Below are 24,984 nucleotides of genomic sequence, written 5' to 3'. Positions count from 1 at the left end.
TAGGTTGCTACTTGTTTCTAGTTTTCTACTCTTCATTGACAAGAGTTGTTCTACCCGTAGACATACTTTCAAAACACGTTCTTACCCAAACCCGTTCACACCTAAACCCGTCTTGACCCAGACTAGAATAACATTTTTTTTTTAAATCAGCCCATTCTGACCTGGTCCCATTTAGACTCGGCATGCAGCCCAACCTCAACCACCCATTTTGCTAGGTCTTATTATTATCCTTCTTTATTTGGTTTACCTTTTTTATTTATTATTATTAATTTTTTAGCTGATCTTGACCCAAAGTTTAACATTTTCATAATTAGTAGCGACATAGATAGTCTTAATCTCTAAAGTTGTTGCTTCTGATCTAGCATTTCATATATCTTCATTATGTTGTCTATTGTAAATCAAATTGTTGATAAGGTCCTGATACATCAACATTATGATGTAGTCAAATATGATGAATCACAAAGAGTTGTGATACTACTTAGGCTGCAGGGTGTGGGGGGCCTTGGGTTAGGGGCTTTGCTTGACATGTGGCGATTGTGGGTTAGGGCCTTGGGTTAAGTAAATCACAATGAGATGTGAACGTGAATATACAAGAAAATCTCATATTTGAAGTGACCCGAGTGTGTGTGACCCTTTATGCTTTTCATGCTCATGGTTAATGTATTAAAGTTTAGTTCAAGGCTTTTATAAACTATTTGGAGTCTTTTCTTAAACTGTGGATGTTTTATATCTGGTTGTATGTTCTTGAAGGAAAGTGCAAAAAGAAGGTTATTGTACGTGGAAAGCAAATACTCGATAGTCCTTGAAAGAAATTACAAAAAAGAATGTTTTAAGCAAGATTTAAATTGGTTTTGAACTAGTTCATATGCGTGAGATCATCTTCTTCAGTCCATCCTTCTATGCAACCTGCTGTATTATCTATTATTTCCACTTCAGATTTTATGAAGCTTGACCTCGACTATTACAAAAAGTTGTTTAACTAACATCAAGCTATGTGGTAAAGTTTGATGTTTCTATCTACTATACATGAGTGTATTATATTTAGGACATTTAATTTTTTTGTATATTATTTTAATATTATGTGTTAAATATTGATATTTGTATAGCATGTTTTTAAAGAGATAGTATGGGTAGGCAGAAGCGGCTACGTATCAGTTCTATCGACTCCAATGAGGCTGTTGAAGACCATGTTAAAGACCACGAGGCATCTAAAACTCAAGATCATCATACCAGTGCAATGCAAGGTGGTCAATCAAATTCAAAGAATGTCGGTCTACAAATGAACAAGGTACTAATTACTTGTTAATGTATTCGCATACCGTGTCATTGTTGAAGTTGACGAATGGAAGAAAGATTTAAATCTAGTATAGTGTAGTACAACTGTACAACTACAACACATTTTATTCTTTTCAACTTTGAGGTTTAAATTGTATCTTACTTTTTTTTTCACATTGTAGATTAACTAAATGACTGACCCAATTATTAATTCCTTCTACAAAGATATATGGATGTCGACTGCAAGTGTAAGATCCTTTCCTAACATTCCTTCTTAGTTATTGTTTGATTGTTTCACATATATAATGTTAACTTTGTTATACTTATTGCATCATAATTTTCACTTCTCAAGAGTGTGTTTTCTGAATTTGGGATAAGTTATGTGTTGAACTTAAATAATTCTTGGTAATAATTTGTTTCTTAGTTTGTAGCTAGTAACCTCCCTAGCCTATGCCCTTTAGAAAAAGGTAGAAATTCGTTTCTCCAATTTCTGTAGTTAACCAAATGCCTAGGCCCACAAAAATGTTACCTTTCAAGTATCATCAGCATTTTGGATTACTAATACATTGCACTTCATAAATGCACCACTTATCACTCCAACCGCACATTATATTCCAACAACTCAATACCAATAATCTTCTCCAGCACATATATGCATTTAATTAGGAATAATATGTTTTATGACGCACAATGTGATGAAGTTCATGAAGGATATAGCTTACGAAGGAGTTGAAATACTTGACAATGATAATGTAAGTTTAGGCATATTGTAGTCTGTACATTAGAAAAATATGTACTTATATATCCAAACAAATGCTTAAATTCATATATTAGGATTAAATTCTGATTTTTAAGATTTATTTTATTTAATTGTTGTCTCAGGTTGGGAAAGGAGTAGAGGAATACTCGGCTGCGGATATGGATGGCATTCGTGAAGATTGGTCGACTTATGCGGTTAACTCTATTTTTAAGTTATAAATCGTATTTTAGGTGTTGATGATGTATTGACAAACAATTCTTTTTTTTTAACGTTAAAATATTTGTAGTATACTTGACAAATGATTATGTAATGGATTGTTTTGGTATATATATATGTGTATTTGTTTTATAAAAAAAGATTTATTGTTTTTGTTATTATACATGTATCCAGGGCAAATTAGTAATTTTATAAAAAAATTAAACAATTAAAAGCATGACACGCGTAAATGAATGTCATACGTATGTGTCATAAATGTTTGTCATAAACGTGTGTCATTAAAAAGTGTCATGAATGTATGTCATGAATGCGTGTCATTAAATGTGTGTCATAAATGCGTGTCATTAAATGTTTGTCACTAAATGTGTGTCATAAAAACATGACACACAAATGCATGTCATGTTAATTTTATGACTCCTCAATCAACGACTCGCATTTGCGTGTCACAAGGACCCTTTTATGACACGCAATGCATGTCAAGAAAGGTGTTTTTTCTAGTAGTGTTAGTACAACTTGCCCTTAGATCACATTAAGACTTCTAGTTTAGTATCTTAATTCTTTCATCTAAATTTCCACTTATAGCTCCTAACTAAGGCATTACACCATTAACTGGTGATAACATTGCTGCTTGGAAAGACTCTCACATGCTAACTCTTGCTTTGCTGGACTTCGACTATGTTTTAACTAAGGAACAACCTGCAACACTTACTCCTACATCCACACCTCCAAAACAATGCAATTAGATGAGCCATTCCAAACTCTAATGATGCTAAAACCTACTTGACTTCTGTGGAGGAGCAATTCAAGGGATGTCTATGGCGCACACCAGTACTTTGATTCTCAAGCTGGTGACTACTAAGTATGATGGGAGGAGCGGCATTCGTGAGCACATCATGATGATGAACGACATGGCCCACAAGCTAAAGGGATTAGACATGGAGATCAGTGATGATTTCTCGTGCACTTCTTCATGACATCTCTTCCATCATCCTATGAAGCATTCAAGATCAATTACAACACTCAGAAGGATAAATGGACGATGAGTGAGTTGATCGCCATGTGTGTGTGTGGGGGGGGGGGGAGAGAGCATATGAAGATGGAAAGAACTGTTGATGTTGCTTATCTCTCAACTGCAAATTCCAAAAAGAGGAAGAACAACTATTCAATGAAGGAAGCTTATAAAGTCCAAAATCCTAATCCAAGTGCACCTTCCAGCTCTAAGAACTCTTTAGGCAAGCCTTACTGCAAGTTCTGTAAAAAGAGAGGACATAAGCAGAAGGAGTGCCCTGACTTTAAGGAGTGGCTGGCTAAGAAAGGTAATAATCTTCTCATGATACTTGAGTTCTATAACTTAAATGTTCCTGCTAATTATTGGTGGTTTGATTTTGGTTCTATGGTTCATGTGACTTAGTCTACTCAGGGATTCCTTACAATCCGGAGGTTGGGAAGAAACCAAAGAACACTAAAAATGGGGAATGATAAGAAACTAGAAGTGAAGGTTATGGGAACATTACAAATATTTGAAAACTGGTTTATGCATTCAACTTTATGATACCTTATATGTTCCTGAGGTTACTCGAAACCTTGTATCAGGATGATTTTGTTGTTTTTCATGGTCATTGCAAACTCTCTATTCTTTATGATTCAGTAATGTATGGTACTAGCATTCTAGATTGTGGTCTTTATAGATTAAAACTAGATGTGACTTTTCCAAATATTTGTTGTCACATAATATTAATGAATCATTAACAAAGATGAAGGGGTATGGTCCCAAAAACGTTGTGCATGCGCATTGGACCATACTACAACCCAATCCCAAAACATCTTGAATAAAGACCCTGCGCGACTACGCAAGCGGTCCTAAACAGAATTTGGGAAGAAACAGTTCGAAGAAAAAAGGATATGATCTAGGAAACCCTGCGCGAGATCATATCATGGTCTTATCAGAACCCTGCGCGGCTGCGCAGCGGTCATAAACAAAGATATAGAAGGAAACAATCTTCGATAACCATACGCCGGAGAGAGGACAAAACCAACATTCAACTAACACCCTTGCGCAGGCTCATTTAATGGAACGGTTAGACTTGAAGACAAGATCCTAAACATCTCCGCGCGCCTGATATCATGACTTAACCAAAAGTGTTCTTTCTGTTACAACAGAATGGACACGTGGCAAGAGCATAAAGGTTTACAACTCTAGGTCTTCTAGAAGGTTGTCAATGCTCATCGTACACAGCCATTCGGTTACAACTGAAGGGTGACGTGGCATAATCTTAAACGTTCATCTAAGTCACGACGATGGCATCAACTTGGAAAAGGGTCTACCCAAATCGACTTTCCACGTGGCATCTCCCCAGCCGTTGATCACACTCACGATCCGTGTGCATGGACGTGACGTTAGTGATCAACAGAAGAGGGCATAACCGCTTAAGGAAAATGCTTTCCGTTACTATCTCCATCAACAAATTTTCCCGCCCAAATCCAGTTATAAATAAGTCAAGTCAGGTATGATCTCTCAAGTTACATTCACTTCACTTTCACTACTTCTTCTTCTTCTTCATTAAGATCTGTACTTATTCTCACGCCGGAGGGTGGTCATGGAGAGAACCCCCATTCTCCCCGTGGCGAGTCTAATGGCTTTCTGTTTTGCAGAGATTACCGGAGAAGAAGCTCAGTTATACTCTGAATCAAGCGAGAAGACTAACCCCTTTTATGCAGAACTAAACCCCTGGTCCGATTGATTCCGGTCATTCAAACCATTGTTTCTTCATTGGCGCCCATCGATTCTTAAATTTTTATTCTCATCTACTCGTTTTGATTCATTTCTTTTCATTCTCTGTTTTCCATGGCAGAGACTCCGTCGAACCGTCCATCAGGCCCTCGACCGGCGAATTTTACTCATGATCTTCGTGTCGAGGGGATTGTGGAAGAAGCATCCGATAATAATGATGTTCAGCGCAACGTTAATCATCTGAATTGTCACACCCCAACCGATGGCGGAATCATCGGGGCATGGCACTGAGCGAAACAGATTGTCCAGAAGTTTCCATAACAACTATCATTACTATTCAATTTATAAAATACGTCCCATACCGTAACTCAAATAGCAAACAAATTATTACAGATAACATCTAGTCAAATATTCTGTTCCGACAACTCAGATTTAAATATAAATATTGTTTATCTATGTCTAGAGACTCAAGCTGCAAGATCTACAATTTACTATGCACTAGACTCTTATTCTAGCTTCGCCTTCCTAGCAGATAAGCATCTTAAACACCTGTCACATACGTTAAAATAAAGTCAATACATAAAATGTAAAGGTGAGCATACAAGTTTGATAATAGCATAATAGAGTTCGAAATAGTTTACGCATAACCAGCACGTACACAGAGGAAAACGAAGCATGTTAATTATCGACATGGATCTATCGATACCAATGACTGCGGGTTGACTGCCCGAGGCAGTTTGCAATACATGATTACGACCGTAATCCATGCAAGTAATTGTCCTTAACAACCCCCGTGTGAACGGGTGCTGAGTCCAAACTATAGTACTATCGTCGTTAAGGCAGATAAACAGCATTCCACGTGTAAACATAACAACATGCATTCATTTAGTCACGTAATACATGCGGTAACGATTAGCATTTAAAGTACTTGAGTAGTGTGTTCGATTGTGATTTAGAATAAGTAACGTATGTAACACCCAAAAGTGCTAAAGCAAAAAGGGTTCGAGTATACTCACAGTGATTGATGGATTGAAGGGAGCACTTGAGAGTAGGGTTAGCCTGAATAGTTTGATAGCATAACGATAAGCAACGCGTAAAACGGAAAACAAATGTCGGAGGGTCGGACAGATGGTCGATCGGACGGTTGTCCGATCGGACGGCTGGCCGTTTGGCTTGACAGTCTGTTTGGACAGCTGTCAGGTCGCTCGGTAGGCCGATCGGATGGCTGTTCGAGTGGATTGTTTCTTCCTTTGGGAAGGATGTGTTTGTGTATGATGGTTTGACTTTTGAGGTTTTCGTTGTAGCATCTGAAAACATTGAAGTATCTTTACCTTTCAGGTCGGTCGATCGAACGGTTGTTCGATCGGCCGGCTAACCGATCGGTTAGGTACTTCAGCAGACAAGTTCTTAGCAGGGTGTCACCTGATCGGACGGCTGTTCGATCGGGTGGCACTCCTAGTGCAATGAACACGTTGAAAATCGACTAAGTGTTGAAGTATACTATCTCATGATCCGAAGAGTAATCCAATCGGACGGTAGTCAGATCGAACAACAGTTCGTTCAATACTAGACTTCAATGAATTGTTCAAGTGTGGGATCATGTGCTAGCCGATCGGTTGGCCTGGTCGATCGGCTGACTGTCAGATCGGCTGGCTGTCCGTTCGGACAGCAGTCCGATCGGTCATCATCCTGACCTGATCAGCCTGTTCGTCCAACACTTGGCTGTTCTGATTGTTCGTCGTTATATCGAGGTGTTTTGACCACAAGTTGAACCATAGAACCCTCGTTCTTACTTGTTCCTCCTGATCGGATAGGAATCACCCAAATCCGGCCGGTGAACTATTCGGAACGGAGTTTAACGTTTAACCCGGAATCGGTGAACCTCGTGGATAGAATCCGGATCTTGTGTCACGCAACCACCAAAATGATTTGCAAGTCGGCACACGCTCCGTTTCTATCGGTTTTGAAGGCATCTATTGTAAAAGAGTTGAAAGAAAGTTGGGAAAACCATCTTTCAATCCTTTTCGCCGTGTAAATGTTTAGATCTATGAAAGATCCTTGTTTGTTTATGTGGAAATCGACTAGATCCATGTGATTCTTGGTGGATTGAAGCCAAAACATGAAGTTCTTCAAGAACACCATGATGACATCATCCTAGAACACTTGATTCTTGATGATTTCATGGTTAGAAATCAAGATTCGAAAGATAGAAAGGTGTAGGAGTGCGTGTAGATCAAGAAAGTACAAGATTTAGGATGAAATCTTACCGGAATCGAGAGGAATCTGAGAAAAAGAGGGGAGCACAAGCTGGTCGGTCAGAGGTTTCCAAAAGTAGAAAGTTTGAGAGTGACAAGGGTATTTATAGGATGCCAAAAGAGGAAAGTGCTCGCCGATCGGTCAGGCAGCATGATCGGACAGCCTGTCTGATCGGATAGCAGTTCGATCGGCTGGTTGTTCGGTCGGCTGGTGGCCTGATCGTTCAGCTGGACGATTCGAATGTTCGCTGCGACGATTTTTGATATTACGATCTCGATTACGATTGATGAGAATATGATAGAGTTTCCTATTCAAATTACTTTTAATCCCAACCACTATATCTAACATACAATCATCTATACCTCGCACTATCTCTTCTCCACCGATTATCATGATTCGATTTCGATTGAGTTCGATTGAGTTTCGATTTCGAGTCGAGTTTCGATTGATTACCACACACAACATAAAGTAGACACGCACACGTAACACATAAGGCACAGACACACATATATTAACACCAAAATTCGCATAATTCGAGTCTCGAGTTCGATGATGATTAGATTAGCTCGATTATTGATTAATTGACTTTATCGCATTGTTACTTCCTATTATTCACAGTTGTAAAGCGGTTCACATCGATAAATAAACTTCGATTAATTCGATTGTAATTAACTAGTCCACATAATACAACTAACGTAAACATAGACACAAAATAGACTAACTACGGTCAAAGGAGTCAATCTTGACTTTGACTTTGACTTTCGAAAACACGGGGTGTTACAGCCTCCCCCTGTTTAGGGAATTTCGTCCCGAAATTAGGCTGAAAGCTGCACAACACCGTGAATCACCTTTTGCTACTTTCTCTCTCTAGACTTTCACTTAAACAACTGTGGGTACTTCGCCTTCATGTCGCTTTCGAGTTGCTTGGTTTGGCGATCCATGATTTCGACAGGCTTCTCCACGAAGTGTAGCGTTTCGTTTATTTGAAGTTCATCGAGAGGTATAATCAAATCATGCTCAGCCAGGCATTTTCGGAGGCTTGACACATGGAAAGTCGGATGGACGTTACTAAGTTCCTCCGGTAGTTCGAGTGTGTAGGCGACTTTCCGATCCTTTCCAGAATCTTAAAAGGTCCAACATATCGAGGCGCTAGTTTCCCTTTCTTGCCGAATCTGGCCACACCCTTCCAAGGTGATACCTTTAGGAGTACGTAGTCGCCAACGTCAAATTCTAGGGGCTTGTGTCTTCTATCGGCGTAACTTTTCTGTCTACTTCGAGCTTTCAACAAGTTGTCTCGAATTTGGAGGACTTTGTCAGTCGTCTCTTGTAACAGCTCAGGACCGGTTAATTGCGAGTGACCGATCTCGTGCGATACAATAGGCGATCAACATCTGCCGAAGTCTCGAATGGTGCCATCTTGATGCTGGTATGATAACTGTTATTGTACGAGAATTCGACTAGCGGCAGATATTTGTTCCAATTACTGCCGAAGTCTATGACACACGCATGGAGCATGTCTTCAATAGTACGGATCGTTCTTTCAGTCTGTCCGTCGGTTTGAGGATGGAATGCGGTACTTAAGTTAAGCGACGTACCAAGAGCTGCTTGAAACGTTTCCCACAATAGCGAGGTAAACCGGGCATCACGGTCAGAGATGATGTCGCGAGGCGTACCATGATTACAAATGATCTCGTCGGTGTAGATTCGGGCTAATCGTTCTACCTTGTAGTCTTCCCGTATTGGCAAAAAGTGGGCTGATTTGGTCAAACGATCAACGACAACCCAAATGCTGTCGTGACCTGATGACGTGGGCGGAAGCTTTGTTATGAAATCCATAGCTATACTCTCCCACTTCCATATAGGGATTGGGGATTGTTCGAGTAAGCTAGAGGGTCTTTGATGTTCGGCCTTGACCCTTGTACAAGTCAGGCATCTTCCGACATAGAGAGCGATATCCCTTTTCATACCCGGCCACCAGTACTTGTAGCGAAGATCCTGGTACATTTCATCGGCACCGGGATGAATAGAATACCGAGATTTGTGAGCTTCGTCCACTAAAATCTTTCGCAATTCGGTCCGCTTAGGGATCCAAATTCGGTCCAGAAAATAGAAGATCCCATTCGATTTGCTTACAAGCTAAGCTCTATCGTGATAGATTCTCTCCTTCTTCAAGGCGCGTTCATTAAAACAAGCATGTTGGGCTTCGCGGATGAGGGTTTCGAGATTGTGTTGGGCTTGGGTATTGCGAATGCTGAGCAAATAACTCCGTCTGCTGAGCGCGTCGGCAACGACATTTGCCTTGCCTGGGTGATAACGAATCTCACAGTCGTAATCGCTGAGGAGTTCTACCCATCGGCGTTGACGCATATTGAGTTCTTTCTGATCAAAGATGTGTTGTAAACTCCTGTGATCGGTGAAGATCGTACACTTGGTACCATACAGGTAGTGTCACCAAATCTTTAATGCAAAAACAACCGCGCCTAGCTCGAGATAATGGATTGTATAGTTCTTCTCGTGGATTTTGAGCTGTCGAGAAGCGTAAGCTATAACCTTGTCTCGTTGCATGAGAACACAACCAAGACCAAGGTTGGAAGCATCACAGTAGACAATGAAACCGTCGTCCCCATCGGGCAATGTGAGAACAGGAGCATTGCAAAGCTTGTACTTGAGGGTTTGGAAAGCAGACTCTTGTTCAGTTCCCCAAACAAAAGACCTGTCTTTATGCGTAAGAGCGGTAAGCGGCATAACTATCTTGGAGAATCCTTCGACAAATCGTCGATAATAGCCCGCTAATCCGAGAAAAGAACGGACTTCAGACGGGTTCTTTGGCATAATCCAACTCTTAACTGCTTCAATCTCCGCAGGATCGACATGGATACCTTGACTATTCACGATGTGACCCAGAAACTGAACCTCTTCTAACCAGAATTCGCACTTAGAGAACTTGGCATAGAGTTGGTTCCCCTGGAGTAACTCGAGAACCAAACGTAGATGTTGCGCGTGTTCGGCTTTCGATTTGGAATAGATCAAGACATCGTCGATGAACACGATGACGAAACGGTCAAGATAAGGCTTACACACATGATTCATCAGATTCATGAAAACCGTGGGTGCGTTGGTTAAACCAAAAGGCATAACAACGAACTCTTAGTGGCCGTAACGAGTGCGAAAAGCGGTTTTGGGTATATCTTCTTCCTGAATGCGTAACTGATGATAGCCTGAGCGTAGATCGATCTTTGAGAAACACGTAGCACCTTGCAGCTGGTCAAATAAATCGTCGATACGGGGTAGGGGATAACGGTTTTTGATGGTTAACTTATTCAATTCCCGGTAGTCGATACACATCCTGAACGACCCATCCTTCTTTTTGACGAAAAGGACTGGTGCGCCCCAAGGAGAGGTGCTCGGGCGAATAAAACATTTTTCAAGTAATTCCTGGAGTTGGTTCGAGAGTTCCCGCATTTCGGATGGCTCGAGTCGATAAGGGGCTTTGGCTACGGGGTTAGCTCCAGGAATGAGGTCGATACGGAAGTCGATATCATGACTTGGCGAGAGTCCTGGGAGATCATCAGGAAACACGTGAGGGAATTCACAAACAACGGGTACCTGGTCTACCGCCATTTCTTTCTTTTCCTTCTCCGCTACTATAATGTTAGCCAAGAAAGCTCTGTATTCCTTGCAGAGATACTTGCTAGCTTGGACACACGACATGAACTTGAGACCGTTCGAAGCAGTTTCGCCATAGACACACAATAAATCACCATTCGTGAGCGAGAATCGAATCATCTTGTCGAAGCACACAACTTCAGCATGGTTTTCGCGAAGAAAGTCCATGCCTACTATGACGTCAAAACTTCCGAGCTGCATCGGAATGAGGTCGATTGGGAAGATGTGATTGTTGAGCTTGAGAGTACAATCACGAAGAACAGAATTAATGGCGACAGTTCTTCCAGTAGCGACTTCAACTTCGAATGACGAGGGGAGATAAGAGCGTTTACGACTAAGGAGCTTCTCGAATTCAAACGACACAAAGCAGTTATCGGCTCCAAAATCAAACAAACACGATGCATAAATACCATTCATAAGGAACGTACCATTAACCACGTTGTTGTCAGCCTGGGCTTGGCGAGCATTGATGTTGAAGGTTCTGGCGCGTGCTGCTTGTTGCTGCTGCTGAGGCTGCTGCTGCTGCTGGGGCTCTTGCTTCACAACCTTATTCGGGCACATGTTTGCAAAGTGGTTTGGGTCATCACATGCAAAGCAGACTCGAGCATTGATCACGGGTGCCTGAGCTGCTTGTTGGCCTTGCGGGGCTGGGAGTAGAGCTTGATGAGCAGTGGCAGGAGTTGCGGTGTTATGGGGACCATAGTGACAGTTGGCAGTGAAGTGACCGTACAAATTGCAATGAGCGCAGAAACGACAGGCAAGACCCACCGGATGATGATATGAGCATGTCGGGCAGAGCGGGTGGGGACCTGTGTAAGCACGCTTTGCTGGTGGCGCTTGAGTAACTGGTGCTGGTCGATGATGAGACTACTGCTGAGCCAGTACGGCTTGCAGGGGAGCAGCAGTGGTAGTGACAGCACAGTTCTTGTTGCTGGAGTTGCTGTTGTTGTTGTGCTTCTTCCTGCGGCGTGACAACTTGGATGGTTGAGTAGTGGCGGTTTTGGCGGTCGGTGCAGTGGTGGCTTGATGCAGAGACTTGGAGGGCTTATCCTAGAAACCAGCTTTTACTCGCTTGTCGTTGATCTCGGTGGCAAGTAAGTAAGTCTCTTCAATTGATGAGGCCTTCGCAGCGTGAACAAAATCGGCAACACAATCGGGTAGAGCTCGAATGTACTTCTTGATGGCCATGTCTGACGTCTTTACTTGATCGGGACAGATGATGTTGAGCTGTTTAAAGCGAGCAGTTAGGGCTGCGTTATATCCATCCTTCTGCTTAATGTTCCAAAACTCGTCCTCCAGCTTTTGGCGTTCATGGGGAGGGCAGAATTCGTCCATCATAATGGCTTTCAGCTCTTTCCATGTCAGCTCATAAGCTGCATCATTGCCATGTTTGTTTCGCTCGGCCGTCCACCAGTCTAGAGATCGGGACTGGAAGACGCCGGTTGCGTTTAGGGTACGGAGATTTTCTGGACAGCCGCTTTGGCGCAGAGTGACTTCGATGGAATCAAACCATTGAAACATAGCTGTTGGGCCATCTTCTCCGGTGAATTCCTTTGGTCCGCATGCCTTAAACTGTTTGAAGCTGAAAACAGTCTAGGTAGCATCTTTGGGAGCTTCAGTTCTCGACTCCTCAGACGATTTGCTGACGTTTTCATAGATATCGCTCACAGCTTTTGCTAATTGTTTGGCGATGATAGCAGCAAGACGTCGGTCTCTCTTTTCTTGGCGAGTAAGTGGGGTTTGGTGTCCGGATGACGACATGGTCTGCAACAGACATCGTCGTAGGTCTTAGACACATCAAAATCGAATCTCACCTCACACGTCTACTACTTTACTAAAGCTCAGGAACACGTTGAGGCACGTATCACATAAACACATAGGCACGAAATCACAGATTCACATAATCACAGAAGCACATAAGCACGTAGAGCACAGAATCACAGAGGCACATAATATCACGTAATCCTCCTATCAGTACACAGAAGTAGTCAGAATACAGAAACTTACCATTCAAAGCTCGCGTGTCGATTGCGTATAATATATCGAATAGTATAGCATATCGAGTAGTATAGTATAATCGTATGGCATGTCGAGTATAGTATAAGCGTATATCGTAACATAATGTCGTCTAGATTGTAGCGACTTGTTAGCGTTTTGAGATAGGAGAGCAATGCGGGTCGTGTGTGTCGATCGAAGTGATAGCAAAATCGAATAATTTTCCAAAAATTTAAACATGTAAACAGATAAATACACATAACACATATAAAATCGACGAATTATCAGAGTCGGCAGTTGCGGGCTCAGAATCGAAACACATAAAAATCGGGAAATAGATAGTCTGCGGCTATTAGACATCGACTACCCAAAGCGATTCGACTATTCTCAATAGACTTGTCGTCACATTTCGACTTTCGGGATCGTGTTCCTGCCTCGATTCTTAGGCATTCAGCACGCATTCCCTAGGTCATACTCGTGAGTTCAGGTCGTTGGAGTCCGTCGAGGCTTTGGTGAGAGTTTTGGTAAAATCAGGGCAAGCCGGCAAGGTTAGGGTTTCACCCCTGGCTTGACAACCTTCCCTTGATTTTAGTAAAATAGAGGAGGTTATTCATCAAAATATAGATTTCACTCCTGATTTGGTATAATCTCCCGTTGAACAAGCGTTCGTTATTGAAAAAGCATAATGAAGAGATTATTGATAAGTTGATAAAAATAGCATTGATCCAGCAATTTAGTCGAGAGTTTGCGGTTTTCACACCTAATCTTGACTAAATCGCCTTCTCATTATTGAAAGTTTGAGTGCGTTGATAGTGTAGAGTAAGCGAGAGAGAGATAGAGCACATAAACTTGGTCTGTTGGTTCCTAACTATAGTCTAGGTCTCTAAGACATCGACTCGGACTAGGTCGAGTCTAGCCTAATTCCCTATAGTTATGGCTCCGATACCAATCTGTCACACCCCAACCGATGGCGGAATTATCGGGGCATGGCACTGAGCGAAACAGATTGTCCAGAAGTTTCCATAACAACTATTATTACTATTCAATTTATATAATACGTCCCATACCATACCTCAAATAGCAAACAAATTATTACAGATAACATCTAGTCAAATATTCTGTTCCGATAACTCAGATTTAAATATAAATATTGTTTATCTATGTCTAGAGACTCAAGCTGCAAGATCTACAGACAACTATGCTCTAGACTCTTATTCTAGCTTCGCCTTCCTAGCAGATAAGCATCTTAAACACCTGTCACATACGTTAAAATAAAGTCAATACATAAAATGTAAAGGTGAGCATACAAGATTGATAATAGCATAATAGAGTTCGAAATAGTTTACGCATAACCAGCACGTACACAGAGGAAAATGAAGCATGTTAATCATCGACATGGATCTATCGATACCAATGACTGCGGGTTGACTGCTCGAGGCAATTCTCAATACATGATTACCACCGTAATCCATGCAAGTAATTGTCCTTAACAACCCACGTGTGAACGGGTGCTGAGTCCAAACTATAGTACTATCGTCGTTAAGGCAGGTAGACAGCATTCCACGTGTAAACATAACAACAAGCATTCATTTAGTCACGTAATACATGCGATAACAGTTAGCGTTTAAAGTACTTGAGTAGTGTGCTCGATTGTGATTTAGAATAAGTAACTTATGTAAGACCCAAAAGTGCTAAAGCAAAAAGGGTTCGAGTATACTCACAGTGATTGATGGATTGAAGGGAGCACTTGAGAGTAGGGTTAGCCTGAATAGTTCGATAGCATAACAATAAGCAACGCGTAAAACGGAAAACAAATGTCGGAGGGTCGGACAGCTGGTCGATCGGACGGTTGTCCGATCGGACGGTTGGCCGTTCGGCTCGACAGTCCGTTCGGACAGCTGTCCGGTCGGTCGCTAGGCTGATCGGATGGCTGTTCGAGTGGATTGTTTCTTCCTTTGGGAAGGATGTGTTTGTGTATGATGGTTTGACTTTTGAGATTTTCGTTGTAGCATCTGAAAACATTGAAGTATCTTTACCTTTCAGGTCGGTCGATCGGACGGTTGTTCGATCGGCCGGCTAACCGATCAGTTAGGTACTTCAGCAGACAAGTTCTTAGTAGGGTGTCACCTGATCGGACGGCTGTTCGATCGGGTGGCACTCCTAGTGCAAAGAACACGTTGAAAATCGACTAAGTGTTGAAGTATAGTATCTCATGATCCGAAGAGTAATCCAATCGGACGGTAGTCCGATCGAACAGCAGTTCGTTCAATACTAGACTTCAATGAATTGTTCAAGTGTGGGACCATGTGTTAGCCGATCGGCTGGCCTGGTCGATCGGCTGACTGTCCGATCGGTTGGCTGTCCGTTCGGACCGCAGTCCAACACTTGGCTGTTCTGATTGTTCGTCGTTATATCGAGGTGTTTTGACCACAAGTTGAACCATAAAACCCTCGTTCTTACTTGTTCCTCCCGATCGGACAGGAATCACCCAAATTCGGCCGATGAACTGTTCGGAACGGAGTTTAACGTTTAACCCGGAATCAGTGAACCTCGTGGATAGAATCCGGATCTTGAGTCACGCAACCACCGAAATGATTTGCAAGTCGGCACAAGCTCCGTTTCTATCGGTTTTGAAGGCATCGAGTGTAAAAGAGTTGAAAGAAAGTTGGGAAAACCATCTTTCAATCCTTTTCACCATGTAAATGTTTAGATCTATGAAAGATCCTTGTTTGTTTATGTGGAAATCGGCTAGATCCAAGTGATTCTTGGTGGATTGAAGCCAAAACATGAAGTTCTTCAAGAACACCATGATGACATCATCCTATAACACTTGAATCTTAATGATTTCATGGTTAGAAATCAAGATTCGACAGATAGAAAGGTGTAGGAGTGCGTGTAGATCAAGAAAGTACAAGATTTAGGATGAAATCTTACCGGAATCGAGAGGAATCTGAGAAAAAGAGGGAAGCACGACCTGGTCGGTCAGAGGTTTCCAAAAGTAGAAAGTTTGAGAGTGACAAGGCGTATTTATAGGATGCCATAAGAGGAAAGTGATGGCCGATCGGTCAGGCAGCATGATCGGACAGCCTGTCCGATCGGACAGCAGTCCGATCGGCTGGCTGTTCGGTCGGCTGGTGGCCTGATCGTTCAGCTGCACGATTCGAATGTTCGGTGCGACGATTTTTCATAATACGATCTCGATTGCGATTGATGAGAATACGATAGAGTTTCCTATTCAAATTACTTTTAATCCCAACCACTATATCTAACATACAATCATCTATGCCTCGCACTATCTCTTCTCCACCGATTATCATGATTCGATTTCGATTGAGTTTCAATTTCGAGTCGAGTTTCGATTGATTACCACACACAACATAAAGTAGACACGCACAAGTAACACATAAGGCACACACACACGTATATTAAAACCAAAATTCGCGTAACTCGAGTCTCAAGTTCGATGATGATTAGATTAGTTCGATTATTGATTAATTGACTTTATCGCATTGTTAGTTCCTATTATTCACAGTCGTAAAGCGGTTTGCATCGATAAATAAACTTCGATTAATTCGATTGTAATTAACTACTCCACATAATACAACTAACGTAAATATAGACACAAAATAGACTAACTATGGTCAAAGGAGTCAATCTTGACTTTGACTTTGACTTTTGAAAATACGGGGTGTTACATGAATGATCCTGTTACACCAGGAGCACAACCCGAGATCCCGATAATTTCGATTTTACCTCCTGGTGAAACTCCGATTTCATGGTATGTATGATCTCATTGTGCATTGAACGCAGTCTATGCACAGCTCTGTGCACGGGCTGCTCCACCTGCAACTCAATCACGAAGATCTGCACCTCATGTGCGAGCACCGTCTGCACCACGTACATCGCACTACGATGCACCATCACTAATGTCCGTGGATGATACAGAAGTCTCCTCCAGATCTCCCACTAGGTATGAATCTACTCACTCTGAGTCCAGACGAAAAGATTACTGTGATGAACAGTATTCCCACAGATATCAGCCAGCCCATTCTCGGTTGGGCCCGCGTTCTTACCAGAGGCGGGACACCTAAACCGATGAATATGACAAAACGTATCAGGAAGGTGACAACACAAGTGTTTTCAGTCGGTTGCAGCGAGATCATGCAAATTACAAACCAAAAACTCGTGCGGTTTACAACCCAGATGCAGAGTATGATTATAATCTAATTTACCGACCAGCAGAAGCAGCGGAAAACTAAAGTTTGTCAGCAAAATTGCTCTAGCTCCCCTTGAGAGGGCGAAATTACCGTCAAATGTTGGGAAGTTCAACGGAATGTCAGATCTAGACGACCATCTACGCGTGTTCACCAGCGCAGGATTAGTCGGGGGATGGACATTACCCATGTGGTGTCATTTATTTGTCCAAACTTTGACAGGCGCAACACGATTATGGTTTGACAACTTACCAGTGGGTAAGTTAACATCCTGGGTTGATTTGAGAGAGAAGTTCCTGGTCCATTTCAGTCAACAGCGCAGATCTGTTAGAGACACGACAGATGTAATGAACATCTGGAGACGGGATGATGAAAGCTTGGAAGATTTCATAACAAGGTACAACAAAGAAGTGCTGGAAACCGGTGACGTACATGAGCATCTAATCCGCGTGCAATTCAAATACGTGGTAAGGTGTGATGATATGATTAAAGTCTAGTCCGGAACTGAGGGTCTTCCCAAAATTTGGGAAAAATTGATGGCCGCTGCCAAAGTTTATGCTCAAACAGAGCGAAATTTAAGCTCCAACAGGCCACCGCTACCACAAAACCGTCCGTAGGACATGAGTGGGAGCAGTGGCAGCAAATTTAAGAAAAACTGGAAGGACTCAGCGTCAGGAGCATACTCACCCAATGATGCTCGTGCAACAATTAACAAGCTTGCAGCGCAGAAAGAGGCTAAGCAAGAAAACCGCGAAAGGCAGTGTACTCCTCTCACGAAGACACCGGCGGAAGTACTCAGCACTGAGGACTACCAATTCAAAACACCACCGCCGGTGAAAAACAAAAGAGGACAAGATCCAAACCTTTACTGCGAGTACCATAAAGACAATGGCCACACCACAAACAACTGCATAAGTCTCCGCACGAAAATAGAGAAAGCATTAAAGAGTGGAGAACTCAACCACCTGGTCCAAAACGTGTGCAAAGACATTAAGCAGATCACGCGTGAGGATGAAGGGCTGAGCAAAAAAGCTAAATAAAAATGAGCCCAAGTCAGATCAACACGCATGCAATAGCTTTCCTTCATATTTGGCTAAGTCTTTCAACTTACCAACTTATGGCACAGGACTATCTGCATGCGTAAGTAAATTAAGTCTTACTATTTATCCTAAAAACAACTTTGTAACTCATGGCCTCTGCGCCCTATCCAATCAATACAAAGTTCGTTATATTATTACTGTGTTTATTACAAAATGCATGCAATTTCTTTTGGTAAGCGCAAAAACACTACTGTAACCTAATACAAGCTCATGAACGATCTGCGATCACAAGTATCACACAAGGTCCAGCCCTACGTTCACACATGAGCTTTATACCACCTTTATTTGCCTTACCTAAACAAAGTAATTGTACTCATGCAAGAAATTGTAATTCAAACATGTAACATATTTAAAAGAGTTACTTGCGCAAGAAGCGCATTAACAAAATTTCATACGTGCACAACAGTGCATCAACAAAGTTACTTGCGCCACAGCGCATTCACAAACCAACAGCAGGGATACATATCCCAAGCGTCTTAAACTACAACTGTTTAATAACCACAAAAACAAAGAACCTATTCTAAGTCTTCATCATCATCTGCCTCATCAGGAAACACTTCCTTCTGTTCCGCAAGAAAGTCTTCAGATTGAAGCGCAGCAATGACTAGATCCATCACAGGGAGATGTAAAGTGTTGTATTCATTCTTGGCAGCAGCATGAGCAGCTTCAGTATCAACTCCATGTGTGGCAGACCTACTAGTATCCCAATCAACTTTCAAAGTAGTAGTAACATGTTAGGTACATTCTGCATATCCTTGAGCGTATCCATCATTACGCGCAGTAACCAGCAGATGCGTAACAGTTTGATCCAATTCGTTGGAGTTAAGGACAGAATTCGCAACCTGCGCAAAGACAACAAATAAGACGAAGTACCAACACATCAAAATGTTATCGAGAATTGACACACTTACACTTATAATCCTGCGATGCTTCATCCAAAGCATGCTATCCTTAAACGGTTCAACCAGACTCTCCGCCGTCATCCGAGCAGTTTCAGAGTTTTCTAACTTTTCTTCGGTTTCACTCAGACGGTGGGAAGTCTCAGGTTTTTCGACTCGCTCAAGCAACAAATCTTTTTTGGCAGAATTCAGCTCCGCCTTAATTTGTTCCTGATTAGATAACAAAGAGGTGGGTCCGTCTATCTCCTTATTCTTAAGGGCAAGAGTGGCGCAAGTGTGTACCTCTCTCTGCTCGCTCCTCTCTCGATGAGAACGAGCCTCATCGTGGGCTGCTTCAGCTTCCGCCTTCTCTTTCTTCAACCTCTCAATCTCCGCATCCTGCTTCTTCAGCTTCTCAATCTCTGCCTTAAGATTGTTGATGACATTGAGGAGGCCTATTTTTTCATTATTATCCTTCTCACAGATTTCTCTCCAACGTTTACACTCTTCTAAAAGTAAGGCGGCTTCAGCTTCCGCATTTCTTTTCCATCCCGCGGTAGACCACTCTTCAGTTTTCTGATCGCTCTCAAATTTGTTCCGATCAGCCTCCAACTTAGTCCTCAGCAAGGCAACTCGGGCCTCTTCTTCAAAAGCTTTTTTCTTAGATGCTTCAACAGCAGACCATTCTTTATACATACTATGCCACTCACGCACTATACGGTGTGTAGTGGAAGTAAAGCTAGCAACTTCCTCAAGATAAGCATGATAAGATTGATCATGAGAATGCTCTTCTTGAAACTTCACTTCACCAGGAGGAACACCTGCCAATCTGAAAAAGTGTCGCCTTTCTTAAGTTTCCACACCGGTGTATGTATCTCAGAAGCTTTTCTCTCTGAGTAAGATCTATAATAATAATCCCCTAGAGTTTCCTCTGGGCGGATAGGAGATTCCTCCTCATTATGCGCAAAAAAAGCCCTGATCACCAGAGGGGCTTCTAACAACATTCACCGTCGCAGAAGTGGTGGCAGAGGTAGGGATAGTTATCACAGGGTCTTCATGAACAGATTTCCCTTTCTCTGGTTCACGCGCCACAACTTCAGGAGACTTAGGCTGAGTAACATTAACATCTTCAGTCTCCGTTTCCACAACCTTCTCCGCTTCCAGTTCAACCTCAACAGGTTTCCCAACTTCAGGATTTTCCTCCTCAACAACTTTCTCCATCTCCGTTTCAGCAGCTTTTGTACCTTCTAACTGCTCCCTAATAGGTGCGCGAGATGGCGAAGGCGGGAGATCATCATTAAAAACAGGTAATGATTCCGCACGAGTAGAAGGAATTGGCTTTTCTGCAAAAATAAAGGAAATATTAACGTATAGTACGAGGAAACAACAGCTAAAGAAGATACTCACCTGGGGGAGGTTTTGTAATAAAGGCATCCAGATTGCCTCTTTTGCCAATTTTCGTTCTTGACACCTTCTTAGCAGGCTGCCCCGCGGCTTCAACTTCAGTTTGTTTCCGCTTCGTCTCTTTCGTTCTCAGTAAAGGCTCTGGACTTGATTCTAAATCGATGGGATCATCTGGGTTTGATGCGGGGATGTCCGCGGGGTCCCGAGGCTCCGCCTTGGGTTTTCTTAAAGCTACAGGCGCAAGTCCTTCCAACGTATCAGACACCACTATATAATCACACCAGGAATCAAAGAGACGGCGCGTACCTTTCTTCTATTCCCTAACATTTTTTGCCTTTGAAGCTTGTGCCTTCGGCGCGTCAGTTTTCTTCAGTGCAATAGAAACAGCCGGAGCACGTTTTTTCTTCTCAGGGCATATGCCCAGGTTAGTCAACTTGCCTATTTAAAAGGAAATATTGAAATATTACCATACGCGCAAAGGCAGCAAAGAGTAATATTGCAATATTAATGAAAATTTAAAGCAAACTTACCGGCACCAGTCGGAGGTTGTGCGGCCAGATCTTCATCACGTGGAAGGGCAAAATTCTTTACTATCCGTAGATACCAGAGCTCTTCATCAGCACGCTTTGGGATGGTGGTCATATTCCCGTTATCCCTCTTGTATGCAACAACATACAAAGAAACAACTATAGGGGGGAACAGTAACAAATTCATGATATTTACAAACAAAAAACAAAAAGGTAAGAAAATTCCAAATCTTACTTTTAACATCTTCCATGTATACCGGCTTGTCTTCATGGTCCATCTTCCAGTGAAGACTCATGCCAGCAACAACTAGGGCCCTCTCCGGAAGTTCAATCGACGGAATATCTTTCAGATCCTGATACCAAATCTCCGACTGAGGAGTCTGTATGTTCTCTACCAAAATGTCTTCCGTACCCCTAAAGGTCATTTTCATCGGAATCACGCTGGATTTGATGAAGAAAAATTTTGGCTTCTACTCGAGAAAGGATTTTGGGGGGTGCAACAAGATTTTCTTTGCCGACGAACGTTGGGCAAAGGAATAAAAGCCCTGAGAGCAATGAAGTTGATAAAACACCCGGAAACGGTTGACCGTCGGCTCAATATACATTGACCGACAAAGGAATTCGAAGTGACGAATCCGAACCATTCCGAAGGGGTGTAGTTGAAAAATATGAAATTTGTAAAACGCAAGAATATCAAGGAAAAACCTCGTAGCCGGTAATCGGAAATTCCCTTCGGAGAAGTAATCCCAGAATAACGTAATATAACCGGTCGGAGCCTGTACCGTCGTTTGCCCTTCTTCTGGGTAAGTGGCACCCCAACTTTCAGGGAATTTAAAGTTCTGGACTAAACCATCAAAGGTTTCTTTGGACCACTTCAGCGGTGGTACAACGGCAGACATTTCTTCTGAGGAATCCTCGTGAAGTTCTCCGGTAGACATAAGGGGAAAAAGTTTGCAGGTTTCCTCAAAGGCAAATTGAAGAAGACGAGAGAAATTCAAAGAGCAAATAACGAAAAGAAGACATTAAAGGGGTTTATATACTCACCGCCATCAATGCCCTAGAAAACCTTAATAGCCCCCTTTTCAGGAAAACACGGTTATCGAAGCATCAGAAGCGAGTGGGGAATAATAAACAACCTCAAGTGCGCGTGCAGGCCACATCTGACGACACGACGAGTGGGGAACAATAAACAACCTCAAGCGCGCGTGCAGGCCACATCTGACGACGCACATTTAAGGAATAACTAACAACGTGATAGCCTGTAACCAAAACCGTCACACATCAACAGACAGAATAGTACCTTTCACCTGCCATGGACCAAATTTTTCAAAATTTGAAATCATGAGCACCTCAACTTGAAGATATAAAGATATCTTCCACGAGAAGCTTCTCCAAATTTTGCGCCGAAACAAGCTTGTACTTCTCAAAGCAAAAAAGCACACACTTCATTCTATATACTCCAGTGCTCCACCTACTTGCATAGAAGCAACACTGGACTGGGGGGACTTGAAGGGGGTATGGTCCCAAAAACCTTGCGCATGCGCATTGGACCATACCACAACCCAATTCCAAAAATTCTTGAATAAAGACCCCGCGCGACTACGCAAGCGGTCCTAAACAGAATTTGGGAAAAAATAGTTCGAAGAAAAAAATATCATCTAGGAAACCCTGCGCGAGATCATATCATGGTCTTATCAGAACCCTGCACGGCTGCGCAGCGGTCATAAATAAAGATATAAAAGGAAACAATCTTCGATAACCATACGACGGAGAGAGGGCAAAACCAACATTCAACTAACACCCTTGCACGGGCTCGTGTAAGGGAACGGTTAGACTTGAAGACAATATCCTAAACATCTCCGCGCGCCTGATATCATGACTTAAACAAAAGTGTTCTTTCTGTTACAACAGAATGGACACGTGGCAAGAGTATAAAGGTTTACAGCTATAGGTCTTCTAGAAAGTTGTCAATGTTCATCGTGCACAGCCATTCGGTTACAACTGAAGGGTGACGTGGCATAATCTTAAACGTTCATCTAAGTCACGATGATGGCATCAACTTGGAAAAGGGTCTATCCAAATCCACTTTCCACGTGGCATCTCCCCAGCCGTTGATCACACTCACGATCCGTGTGCATGAACGTGACGTTAGTGATCAACGGAAAAGGGCATAACCGCTTACGGAAAATGCTTTCCGTTACTTTCTCCGTCAACAAATTTACCCGCCCAAATCCAGCTATAAATAAGTCAAGTCGGGTATGATCTCTCAAGTTACATTCACTTCACTTTCACTACTTCTTCTTCATTGAGATCTGTACTTATTCTCACGCCGGGGGGTGGTTACAGAGAGAACCCCCATTCTCCCCGTGGCGAGTCTAACGGCTTTCTGTTTTACAGAGATTACCAGAAAAGAAGCTCAATTACACCCCGAATCAAGCGAGAAGACTAACCCCTTTTATGCAGAACTAGTCCGATTGATTCTGGTCATTCGAAACATTGTTTCTTCAAAAGTTGAAACAGAAATGAGACTTAGAGACTTCATCCATGTTGTGGCATCAAACGTTTAGGCCACATCTCATGAAAACGATTAGCTCAACTCGTAAAAGATGAAGTCTTACCACCTCTCTATTTCATTCACTTTGGAACATGTGTCAAATGCCTTAAAGTTAAAATGACATCAGCGAATAAGAAAAGGGCCACCAGAAGTTCTAATTTATTAGAACTCATTCACAATGACATTAGTGGTCCTTACCCCATCGCGGGCATAATAGGACATACGTTATTTATCACTTTTATTGAAGATTACTCCCGTTATATGTTCTTGTATCTCATTAAGGAAAAACCGAATCACTTACAACTTTTAAAGAATATAAAGCTAAAGTTGAAAAACAACTAAATCGTCAAATTAGAGTTGTGAGATCAGATAGAGGCGATGTATATTATGGAAGACAAACTAATGTGGGTCAAGCTCCTGGTCCATTTTATGAGTTTTGTAAGGGCCAGGGGATCGTGAACCAATACACCATACCAGATACACCTCAGCAGAACGGTGTCACTAAACGAAGAAACCGTACCCTTATGGACATGGTGCGCAGTATGTTAGCCAACACTAAATTATCATTATTCCTCTTGACTAGAGCATTAAAAGAAGTTGTGCATATACTCAATAGAGTTCCTTTTAAGTCTTTCACTAAAACTCCTTATGAACTTTGGACGGGAAAGAAACCGAGTCTTAAATATACGAAAGTATTTGGCTGCATTGCTGAAGAAAAACTTTGCAATCTTTTCTTAAAGAAACTTGATCCTAAAAAAGTTACCTATTTCTTTATCAGGTATCTAATCACTCAAAGGGTTATTGTTTCTATTATCCTTCCCACGTCATTCGTATTGTAGAAACCAAGCGTATCGCGTTCTTAAAGGATTTTAAGGTCAGTGGGAGTAGTACCAACCCTTACGAAGAATTGCAAGAAGTACAAGACGTTGGGGGGATAGACTTGTCGCTTACCATAACTCTGTTTACTCACTTACCATAACTTCGTATACTCCTCTTGTACCCAATGCAACAACTGCACTTGAAGTTACTACACCAACTCCAAACTCATCTCCACAATCATAACCGATTATACCTCATAACGAAGGCACATCAAATGCTCAAAACAAAGACAACATTGAACCCGATAATAAACTCAAGAGGTCATCTTCGCCCAGGAGGACTAATAATTGCGATGATTATGTTACCTACTTGACTGAAGCTGAAATGAATGTTAGAAAGCTCAATGATCCTATCTCGTATGATGAAGCCACTAACAATGATCAGTCTTCTGAATGGAATAAATCAATGAACGATGAGCTTAAATCCATGAAGAAAAATGACGTTTGGGATTTTGTAGAATTACCCAATGGTGTCAAACCCGTAGGATGTAAATGGGTATTCAAAACAAAACTGGATCCAAATGGGAATG

This window comes from Helianthus annuus, chromosome 4 (assembly GCF_002127325.2).
Source record: "Helianthus annuus cultivar XRQ/B chromosome 4, HanXRQr2.0-SUNRISE, whole genome shotgun sequence".
Lineage (NCBI taxonomy): Eukaryota > Viridiplantae > Streptophyta > Magnoliopsida > Asterales > Asteraceae > Helianthus > Helianthus annuus.
The sequence above is the reverse complement of the archived record's forward strand: the minus strand, read 5'-3'. Positions refer to the sequence as shown.